This window comes from Oncorhynchus masou, chromosome 28 (assembly GCF_036934945.1).
Source record: "Oncorhynchus masou masou isolate Uvic2021 chromosome 28, UVic_Omas_1.1, whole genome shotgun sequence".
Taxonomy (NCBI): Eukaryota; Metazoa; Chordata; class Actinopteri; order Salmoniformes; family Salmonidae; genus Oncorhynchus; species Oncorhynchus masou.
Window position 1 is genome coordinate 5,807,781 of NC_088239.1, and position 12,613 is coordinate 5,820,393.

A 12,613-nucleotide genomic window follows, 5' to 3' on the forward strand; every position below is an offset into this window, starting at 1 on the left:
AGACAGGGTACCAGTACTGAGTAATGATAACTAGGCTATATACACAGGGTACCAGTACTGAGTAATGATAACTAGGCTATATACACAGGGTACCAGTACTGAGTAATGATAACTAGGCTATATACACAGGGTACCAGTACTGAGTAATGATAACTAGGCTATATACACAGGGTACCAGTACTGAGTAATGATAACTAGGCTATATACACAGGGTACCAGTACTGACTAATGATAACTAGGCTATATACACAGGGTACCAGTACTGACTAATGATAACTAGGATATATACACAGGGTACCAGTACTGAGTAATGATAACTAGACTATATACACTGGGTACCAGTACTGAGTAATGATAACTAGGCTATATACACAGGGTACCAGTACTGAGTAATGATAACTAGGCTATATACACAGGGTACCAGTACTGACTAATGATAACTAGGATATATACACAGGGTACCAGTACTGAGTAATGATAACTAGGCTATATACACAGGGTACCAGTACTGAGTAATGATAACTAGGCTATATACACAGGGTACCAGTACTGAGTAATGATAACTAGGCTATATACACAGAGTACCAGTACTGAGTCTATGATAACTTGGCTATATACACAGGGTACCAGTACTGAGTAATGATAACTAGGCTATATACACAGGGTACCAGTACTGAGTAATGATAACTAGGCTATATACACAGGGTACCAGTACTGAGTAATGATAACTAGGCTATATACACAGGGTACCAGTACTGAGTAATGATAACTAGGCTATATACACAGGGTACCAGTACTGAGTAATGATAACTAGGCTATATACACAGAGTACCAGTACTGAGTCTATGATAACTTGGCTATATACACAGGGTACCAGTACTGAGTAATGATAACTAGGCTATATACACAGGGTACCAGTACTGAGTAATGATAACTAGGCTATATACACAGGGTACCAGTACTGACTAATGATAACTAGGCTATATACACAGGGTACCAGTACTGAGCAATGATAACTAGGTTATATACACAGGGTACCAGTACTGAGTAATGATAACTAGGCTATATACACAGGGTACCAGTACTGAGTAATGATAACTAGGCTATATACACAGGGTACCAGTACTGACTAATGATAACTAGGATATATACACAGGGTACCAGTACTGACTAATGATAACTAGGATATATACACAGGGTACCAGTACTGATTAATGATAACTAGGCTATATACACAGGGTACCAGTACTGAGTAATGATAACTAGGCTATATACACAGGGTACCAGTACTGAGTAATGATAACTAGGCTATATACACGGGGTACCAGTACTGAGTCAATGATAACTAGACTATATACACAGGGTACCAGTACTGACTAATGATAACTAGGCTATATACACAGAGTACCAGTACTGAGCCAATGATAACTAGGCTATATACACAGGGTACCAGTACTGAGTAATGATAACTAGGCTATATACACAGGGTACCAGTACTGAGTAATGATAACTAGGCTATATACACAGGGTACCAGTACTGAGTAATGATAACTAGGCTATATACACAGGGTACCAGTACTGAGTAATGATAACTAGGCTATATACACAGGGTACCAGTACTGAGTAATGATAACTAGGCTATATACACAGAGTACCAGTACTGAGTCTATGATAACTTGGCTATATACACAGGGTACCAGTACTGAGTAATGATAACTAGGCTATATACACAGGGTACCAGTACTGAGTAATGATAACTAGGCTATATACACAGGGTACCAGTACTGAGTAATGATAACTAGGCTATATACACAGGGTACCAGTACTGACTAATGATACCTAGGCTATATACACAGGGTACCAGTACTGAGCAATGATAACTAGGTTATATACACAGGGTACCAGTACTGAGTAATGATAACTAGGCTATATACACAGGGTACCAGTACTGACTAATGATAACTAGGATATATACACAGGGTACCAGTACTGAGTAATGATAACTAGGCTATATACACAGGGTACCAGTACTGAGTAATGATAACTAGGCTATATACACAGGGTACCAGTACTGAGTAATGATAACTAGGCTATATAAACGGGGTACCAGTACTGAGTCAATGATAACTAGACTATATACACAGGGTACCAGTACTGACTAATGATAACTAGGCTATATACACAGAGTACCAGTACTGAGCCAATGATAACTAGGCTATATACACAGGGTACCAGTACTGAGTAATGATAACTAGGCTATATACACAGGGTACCAGTACTGAGTAATGATAACTAGGCTATATACACAGGGTACCAGTACTGAGTAATGATAACTAGGCTATATACACAGGGTACCAGTACTGAGTAATGATAACTAGGCTATATACACAGGGTACCAGTACTGAGTAATGATAACTAGGCTATATACACAGAGTACCAGTACTGAGTCTATGATAACTTGGCTATATACACAGGGTACCAGTACTGAGTAATGATAACTAGGCTATATACACAGGGTACCAGTACTGAGTAATGATAACTAGGCTATATACACAGGGTACCAGTACTGACTAATGATAACTAGGCTATATACACAGGGTACCAGTACTGAGCAATGATAACTAGGTTATATACACAGGGTACCAGTACTGAGTAATGATAACTAGGCTATATACACAGGGTACCAGTACTGAGCCAATGATAACTAGGCTATATACACAGGGTACCAGTACTGACTAATGATAACTAGGATATATACACAGGGTACCAGTACTGAGTAATGATAACTAGGCTATATACACAGGGTACCAGTACTGAGTAATGATAACTAGGCTATATACACAGGGTACCAGTACTGAGTAATGATAACTAGGCTATATACACAGAGTACCAGTACTGAGTCTATGATAACTTGGCTATATACACAGGGTACCAGTACTGAGTAATGATAACTAGGCTATATACACAGGGTACCAGTACTGAATAATGATAACTAGGCTATATACACAGGGTACCAGTACTGAGTAATGATAACTAGGCTATATACACAGGGTACCAGTACTGAGTAATGATAACTAGGCTATATACACAGGGTACCAGTACTGAGTAATGATAACTAGGCTATATACACAGAGTACCAGTACTGAGTCTATGATAACTTGGCTATATACACAGGGTACCAGTACTGAGTAATGATAACTAGGCTATATACACAGGGTACCAGTACTGAGTAATGATAACTAGGCTATATACACAGGGTACCAGTACTGACTAATGATAACTAGGCTATATAAACGGGGTACCAGTACTGAGTCAATGATAACTAGACTATATACACAGGGTACCAGTACTGACTAATGATAACTAGGCTATATACACAGAGTACCAGTACTGAGCCAATGATAACTAGGCTATATACACAGGGTACCAGTACTGAGTAATGATAACTAGGCTATATACACAGGGTACCAGTACTGAGTAATGATAACTAGGCTATATACACAGGGTACCAGTACTGAGTAATGATAACTAGGCTATATACACAGGGTACCAGTACTGAGTAATGATAACTAGGCTATATACACAGGGTACCAGTACTGAGTAATGATAACTAGGCTATATACACAGGGTACCAGTACTGAGCAATGATAACTAGGTTATATACACAGGGTACCAGTACTGAGTAATGATAACTAGGCTATATACACAGGGTACCAGTACTGACTAATGATAACTAGGATATATACACAGGGTACCAGTACTGAGTAATGATAACTAGGCTATATACACAGGGTACCAGTACTGACTAATGATAACTAGGATATATACACAGGGTACCAGTACTGACTAATGATAACTAGGATATATACACAGGGTACCAGTACTGAGTAATGATAACTAGGCTATATACACAGGGTACCAGTACTGACTAATGATAACTAGGATATATACACAGGGTACCAGTACTGAGTAATGATAACTAGGCTATATACACAGGGTACCAGTACTGAGTAATGATAACTAGGCTATATACACAGGGTACCAGTACTGACTAATGATAACTAGGCTATATACACAGAGTACCAGTACTGACCAATGATAACTAGGCTATATACACAGGGTACCAGTACTGACTAATGATAACTAGGCTATATACACAGGGTACCAGTACTGAGTAATGATAACTAGGCTATATACACAGGGTACCAGTACTGAGTAATGATAACTAGGCTATATACACGGGGTACCAGTACTGAGTCGATGTGCAGGGGTATGAGGTAATTGAGGAGGATATGCAAATATAACTAGGAATAAAGTAACTAGGCTACAGGTTAGATAATCCATCTCCACAGTGGAGGTGTCATAATACCTAGCGGTCAAATAGGGAAATGGTTCCAATAATTTTTCCACCATTCCCTTTTCCCGTAGCAAATTTTAGAAACACTTTAAATAAAAGCTACAGTCTCGTCTCATCCCGTCCGGACTCGGGAGAGGCAAAGGTCGAGAGCCATGAATCCTCCGAAACACAACCCAACCAAGCCACACTGCTTCTTGACACAATGCCCATCCAACCTGGAAGCCAGCCGCACCACCGTGTCGGATGAAACACCTGGCGACCTGCATGCAGGTCAGCATGCACTGCACCTGGCCCACCACAGGAATCACTAGTGCACGATGAGACAAGGATATCCCTGTTGGCCAAACCCGGCCTAACCCGGACAACACTGTGCCAATTGTGTGTCACCCCATAGGTCACCCCCGGTCGCGGCCGGCTGCGACAGAGCCTGGGCTCAAACCCAGAATCCCTGGTGGCACAGCTAGCACTGCAATGCAGTGCCTTAGACCACTGTACTGCGATGCAGTGCCTTAGACCACTGTGCCACCCAGGAGGCAGATGAATCGATAGATTCTTACCTTTTTCTCGATTCGGCAGTCTAGTCCAGATCATCATGGCATTTGTAGTTCTATATGATAGCCACATTAGCAGCTAATTAGCATTTCATTTTGGGGGATAAATACAGGCGAATCACCTTGTCCTAGATAGATTTACACAGTTATCAAAACATCACACCAGGGTAAGCCCTACATGAAAGATATTTTATTTCAAGTGTTTCTAAAATCCCCTAAGGGAAAAATGAATGGTGGAAAATGATTGGAACCATTTCCCTGTTTCAACGCTAGGTTTTATGGGTATTATGACTCATACTGTGGTACTTTATAAATAGTAGCAGAAGCATATGTGATGATGCAAAAAAAAGCTAGGGCAAAAGGGGTCTATGCAGATAGTCAAATAGTTAACCAAAAAGCTAACTGAACTAACTATTTATCAGTCTTATGGCTTGGGGGTTAGAAGCTGTTCAGGGTTCTGTTGGTTCCAGACTTGGTACCGCTTGCCGTGCAGTAGCAGAGAAAACAGTTTATGACTTGGGTGGCTGGAGTCTTTGAAAACATTTTGGGTCATCCTGGGAGAGTTAGTATGTGTGTGTGTGTGTGTGTGTTTATTTGTTTTTGCTTCTCTGTAATACTACAAGCAACCTAATTTTTTTGGACATTGTTTTACCGAACCTCCAGACCAGCTTCAATGCCATACAACTAGACTTAGACTGTAAACTCTCCTTCCAGACTCACATTAAGCATCTCGAATCCATAATCGGCTTCTTATTTTGCAACAAAGCATCCTTCATTCATGCTGCCAAACATAACCTCGTAAAACTGACCATCCTACCGATCCTCGACTTCGGTGATGTCATCTATAAAATAGCCTCCAACACTCTACTCAACAAATTGGATGCAGTCTATCACAGTGGCATCTGTTTTGTCACCAAAGCCCCATATATTACACACCACTGCAACCTATATGCTCTCGTTGGCTGGCAATCGCTTCAAATTACTTGCCAAACCCACTGGCTCCAGGTCATCTACAAGTCTCTGCTCGGTAAAGCCCCACCGAGCAGGCGCTCCAGAAGGTGTATCTCACTGGTCACCCCCAAAGCCAATTCCTCCTTTGGCCGCCTTTCCTTCCAGTTCTCTGCTGCCAATGACTGGAACGAACTGCAAAAATCACTGAAGCTGGAAACCCATATCTCCCTCACTAGCTTTAAGCACCAGCTGTCAGAGCAGCTCACAGAGCTGCACGTGTACATAGCCCATTTGTGAACAGCCCATCCAACTACCTCATCCCCATACTGTATTTATTTATTTATCTTGCTCCTTGGCACTCCAGTATCTCTACTTGCACAGTCATCTTCTGCACATCTACCATTCCTGTGTATAATTGCTATATTGTAATTACTTCGCCATCATGGCCTATTTTTTGCCTTACCTCCCTTATCTTACCTAATTTGTACTCAATGTATATAGATTTTTCTTTCTTTAATATTATTATTGACTGCATGTTTGTTTATTCCATGTGTAACTCTGTGTTGTTGTATGTGTCGAATTGCTATGCTTTATCTTGGCCAGGTCACAGTTGTAAATGAGAACCTGTTCTCAACTAGCCTACCTGGCGAAATAAAGGTAAAATTAAAAATTATGAAGTTAGGTTCCCAATCTGGGCTAGCTAAAGCTACCTCATAGCTAGCCACCAAGCCATTTAATGTCATCAATCAAGTTAGTTAGACAAGCTAGCTGCTCTATCTTAGCTGGAAGGCCTGCTGGCAAGTTCTATAGACTGTAGAAAAGCAAGCACGCAAGCAATTACTAAGTGCACAGAATAAGACTCAGAGATGCAGAGAAGCATATTTCGTTTCCTTAAAAAAAAAAACTTCAGGAGGATAGACAGGTATAATTAGATATGCATAAAAATATGTTTTTTACATAGAATTAAGCATGACAATTATGGCTCTAGATTGCAATAACACACATTAATGCATGCAGTACACAGAGCGCACAGCAGCCTAGTGTGGCATTTTCCAACGTTGTGTTGCGGATTGACAATGAATGACTTCCGCCAGAAAGCAAAACGAGTTTGATGCATCATTGCACAACATTAGATGTTCCCCTCCGCGGGAACCCAAACCAATCCAAATGTGGCCATGCATCTGTAAGAAACCAATTCAAAACATTCTGCCGGTTCACTAACGTATTTTACTCCTATTTGTTTATGCCTTATTCTGAAAATACCTCTAATCTGATGTGCCTGAATTGATGCTTCCTTCAGCCTATCAAACGTTTATGCATGTCACAGAGTATGATATTGATCTACATGTCAGATGACAACTATGCACACAGTGTGGGAGAAGCAGCTCGCCAACAAGAGGTAGGCCATCCCTCTCCCTTCTAATATTCGTAGACTGCATGATCTTCAAATCAAATTTTATCAGTCACATGCGCTGAATTTTAATGGTAGGTTTATTTGAACAGTAAGAGAAGGAATAACAACAACAAACTCCAGAAAAACGCATGTCAAAGATGTTATAAATTGATTTGCATTTTTTGCACCCCCTCTCAATCAGAAAGATTTCTGGCTCCCAGGTGTCTTTTATACAGGTAACAAGCTGAGATTAGGAGCACACTCTTAAAGGGAGTGCTCCTAATCTGTTTGTTACCTGTATAAAAGACACCTGTCCACAGAAGCAATCAATCAATCAGATTCCAAACTCTCCACCATGGCCAAGACCAAAGAGCTCTCCAAGGATGTCAGGGACAAGATTGTAGACCTACACAATGCTGGAATGGGCTACAAGACCATCGCCAAGCAGCTTGGTGAGAAGGTGACAACAGTTGGTGCGATTATTCGCAAATGGAAAGAAACACAAAAGAACTGTCAATCTCCCTCGGCCTGGGGCTCCATGAAAGATCTCACCTCGTGGAGTTGCAATGATCATGAGAACGGTGAGGAATCAGCCCAGAACTACACGGGAGGATCTTGTCAATGATCAAGGCAGCTGAGACCATAGTCACCAAGTATACAATTGGTAACACACTACGCCGTGAAGGACTGAAATCCTGCAGCGCCCACAAGGTCCCCTGCTCAAGAAAGTACATATACATGCCCGTCTGAAGGTTGCCAATGAACATCTGAATGATTCAGAGGACAACTGGGTGAAAGTGTTGTGGTCAGATGAGACCAAAATGGAGCTCTGTGGCATCAACTCAACTGGCTGTGTTTGGAGGTGGAGGAATGCTGCCTATGACCCCAAGAACATCATCCCCGCTGTCAAACATGGAGGTGGAAACATTATGCTTCTGGGGTGTTTTTCTGCTAAGGGGACTGGACAACTTCACCGCATCAAAGGGACGATGGACGGGGCCATGTACCGTCACATCTTGGGTGAGAACCTCCTTCCCTCAGCCAGGGCATTGAAAATGGGTCGTGGATGGGTATTCCAGCACGACAACGACCCAAAACACACGGCCATGGCAACAAAAGAGTGGCTCAAGAAGAAGCACATTAAGGTCCTTGTGTGGCCTAGCCAGTCTGTGGAGGCAGCTGAAGGTTCGAGTTGCCAAACGTCAGCCTCAAAACCTTAATGATGAAGATCTGCAAAGAGGAGTGGGACAAAATCCCTCCTGAGATGTGTGCAAACCTGGTGGCCAACGACAAGAAACGTCTGACCTCTGATTGCCAACAAGGGTTTTGCCACAAAGTCATGTTTTGCAGAGGGGTTGAATACTTATTTCCCTCATTAAAATGCAAATCAATTTATAAAAAATTTTAACATGCGTTTTTCTGGACTTTTTTGTTGTTATTCTGTCTCTCACTGTTCAAATAAACCTACCATTAAAATTATAGACTGATCATTTCTTTGTCAGTGGACAAACGTACAAAATCAGCAGGGGATCAAATACTTTCTTCCCTCACTGTAACAGGAGTAGACCTTACAGTGAAATGCTTACTTATGAGCCCCTCACCAACAATGCAGTAAAAACATATCTATACTGTATATCTCCAGTGGGGAGAACAAGTATTTGATACACTGCCGATTTTGCAGGTTTTCCTACTTACAAAGCATGTAGAGGTCTGTAATTTTTATCATAGGTACACTTCAACCGTGAGAGACGGAATCTAAAACAAAACTTCAGACAATCATATTGTATGATTTTTAAGTAATTAATTAGCATTTTATTGCATGACATAAGTAGGGGCGGCCTAGAGGTTAGAGTGTTGGACTAGTAACCGGGTTCAAACCCCCAAGCTGACAAGGTACAAATCTGTCATTCTGCCCCTGAACAGGCTGTTAACCCACTGTTCCTAGGCCGTCATTGAAAATAAGAATTTGTTCTTAACGGACTTGCCTAGTTAAATAAAGGTTAAAACATTTTTTTAAATACTGACATAATACATGACATAAGTAGGGGCGGCAGGGTAGCCTAGTGGTTAGAGTGTTGGACTAGTTCTTAACTGACTAGCCGAGTGAAATAAAGGTAAAATAAATGGATCACCTACCAACCAGTAAGAATTCCAGCTCTCACAGACGTATTAGTTGTTCTTTATGGAGCCCTCCTGTTCTCCACTCATTACCTGTATTAACTGCACCTGTTCTCCACTCATTACCTGTATTAACTGCACCTGTTCTCCACTCATTACCTGTATTAACTGCACCTGTTTGAACTCATTACCTGTATAAAAGACACCTGTCCACACACTCAATCAAACAGACACCAACCTCTCCACAATGGCCAAGACCAGAGAACTGTGTAAGGACACCAGGGATAACATTGTAGACCTGCTCAAGGCTGTGATGGGCTACAGGACAATAGACAGGCAGCTTGGTGAGAAGGCAACAACTGTTGGCGCAATTATTAGAAAATGGAAGAAGTTCTAGATGATGGTCAATCACCCTCGGTCTGGGGCTCCATGCAAGATCCATGCAGCAGTGAAATAACAATAGCGAGATTATATACAGGGGTTACCGGTACAGAGTCAATGTGGAGGCTATATACAGGGGGTACCGGTATAGAGTCAATGTGGAGGCTATATACAGGGTGTACCGGTACAGAGTCAATGTGGAGGCTATATACAGGGGGTACCAGTATAGAGTCAATGTGGAGGCTATATACAGGGGGTACCGGTATAGAGTCAATGTGGAGGCTATATACAGGGGGTACCGGTATAGAGTCAATGTGGAGGCTATATACAGGGGGTACTGGTATAGAGTCAATGTGGAGGCTATATACAGGGGGTACCGGTATAGAGTCAATGTGGAGGCTATATACAGGGGGTACCGGTATAGAGTCAATGTGGAGGCTATATACAGGGGGTACAGGTATAGAGTCAATGTGGAGGCTATATACAGGGGGGTACAGGTACAGAGTCAATGTGGAGACTATATACAGGGTGTACCGGTATAGAGTCAATGTGGAGGCTATATACAGGGGGTACAGGTACAGAGTCAATGTGGAGACTATATACAGGGGGTACCGGTACAGAGTCAATGTGGAGGCTATATACAGGGGGTACCGGTACAGAGTCAATGTGGAGGCTATATACAGGGGGTACCGGTACAGAGTCAATGTGAAGGCTATATACAGGGGGTACCGGTACAGAGTCAATGTGGAGGCTATATACAGGGGGTACCGGTACAGAGTCAATATGGAGGCTATATACAGGGGGTACCGATACTGAGTCAATGTGGAGGCTATATACAGGGGGTACCGGTACAGAGTCAATGTGGAGGCTATATACAGGGTGTACCGATACTGAGTCAATGTGTGGGGGCACCGGTTAGTTGAGATAATATTTACATGTAGGTAGAGTTAAAGTGACTATGCAGAGATGATAACAACAGAGAGTGGCAGCGGTGTAAAAAGGGGGGGGGGGGGGGACAATGCAAATAGTCTGGGAGGCCATTTAATTATGTGTTCAGGAGTCTTATGGCTTGGGGGTAGAAGATGTTTAGAAGCCTCTTGGACCTAGACTTGGGCCTCCAGTAAAGCTTGACTTGTGGTAGCAGAGAGAACAGTCTATGACTAGGGTGGCTGGAGTCATTGACAATTTTTAGGGTCTTCCTCTGACACCGCCTGGTATAGAGGTCCTGGATGGCAGGAAGTCCGGTCCCAGTGATGTACTGGGCCATTTGCACTACCCTCTGTAGTGCCTTGCAGTCGGAGACCAAGCAGTTGCCATACCGGGCAGTGACGCAAGCAGTAAGGATGTTCTTGATGGTGCATATGTAGAACCTTTTGAGGATCTGAGGACCCATGCCAAATCTTTTCAGTCTCCTGAGGGGGAATAGGTTTTGTCATGTCCTCTTCACGACTGTCTTGGTGTGCTTGGACCATGTTAGTTTGTTGGTGATGTGGACACTAAGGAACTAGAAGCTCTCATCCTGCTCCACTGCAGCCCCGTCAATGACAATGGGGGCGTGCTCTCTGAACCAACTATATTAATTTGGGGACAGGTTGAAAAGCATTAAACATGTATAGCAATTTAGCTAGCTAGATGGCTGTTCGGCAACCAACTTTAAGGTTTATTACCACTACCAACTGGACTGGAGAGTGGACCTCACCCACGTGGGTATATGCTCCTAAAAACCAATGAGGAGATGGGAGAGGCGGGACTTGCATGCATCACCCAACCTGGCATTACAGGAAGGATACTGGGAGGCTGAGGACTGGGAGGCTGGCATCCCCATCATCAAATCATATAGCTCCAGTGGGTTGTTAGAAGCACCAGTCGCTGTCATAAACGGGCACACTCCGTTGTGAAGGAACTCTCTGAGCTGGTTTAATCAACATCAATGTCTTTGTTTTGTTAATTTACCTAATTGTTATATCTACTTAAATGTTTTCTCTTTATGGCTCCCGACTGGCGTAGAGGTCTCAGGCACTGCATCTCCGTGTTAGAGGCGTCACTGCAGACACCCTGGTTCGAGTCCATGCTGTATCACAACCTGCCGTGATTGAGAGTCCCACAGGGCGGCACACAATTGGTCCAGCTTCGGTGTAGGCAGTCATTGTATATAAGAATTTGTTCCTAACTGAGTTGCCTAGTTAAATGAAGAAAACAAAATATTGTAGGCCTGTACTGCAAATGTGTAGCCAACAAATAAAACAATAAATCCTGCGCATGTGTATATACATATATACAGTATATGTAATATACAGTATATGTAATGTGGCGTAATATTAAAACGATGCAGTTATATCGTGGTAGATGCGTTGACAATCAAAGATAATTCAGTCAATGTACTATTCCTTTATAATTTTCATTCGGATATATTCAACCAATTTAACTAACAACGTTCACGAACCAGCTCACGTTGCATTGCACGAACGGCATTTCCTTCACTGCAATTGTAATTGTAACATAGCGTATGGTTCAAAATCATAAACGAACAGCCTAAGAGACACACATGAACGGTCAGATTTACCTTTCTTCAGGCTTCCATGCAGATCTCTGTTCGGAACTCAACTGGTTTGTGATGGTGCGAAGGCATGGCAAATTCTGTCCGATGTTTAGTACTTTTAATATAGCGCTCTCGGAGCCTACAAGTCCGATTTTACCGTGCAAAGAGGAACCGTAGTTCTAAACTGCATTGCACAGAATGATAAATCCACCCCGCATAACGCGCAAATTGACAGCGGTGTGGGATGCAGCGAAACTGACGCTCGCTTATGGAAGTGATGGGGGGGGTTACAGTAGGGCAAGGCACTTCGATCATTTGGGGAT

The 12,613-nt window shown here is 42.5% G+C and overlaps 1 pseudogene; it reads right to left on the minus strand.

Annotated features, from left to right (window-relative positions):
• LOC135517117 (TLC domain-containing protein 4-B-like) overlaps positions 1 to 12,532 on the minus strand; it is a 42,918-nt pseudogene extending 30,386 nt beyond the window's left edge.
• Between the last annotated feature and the right edge of the window lie 81 nt (positions 12,533 to 12,613).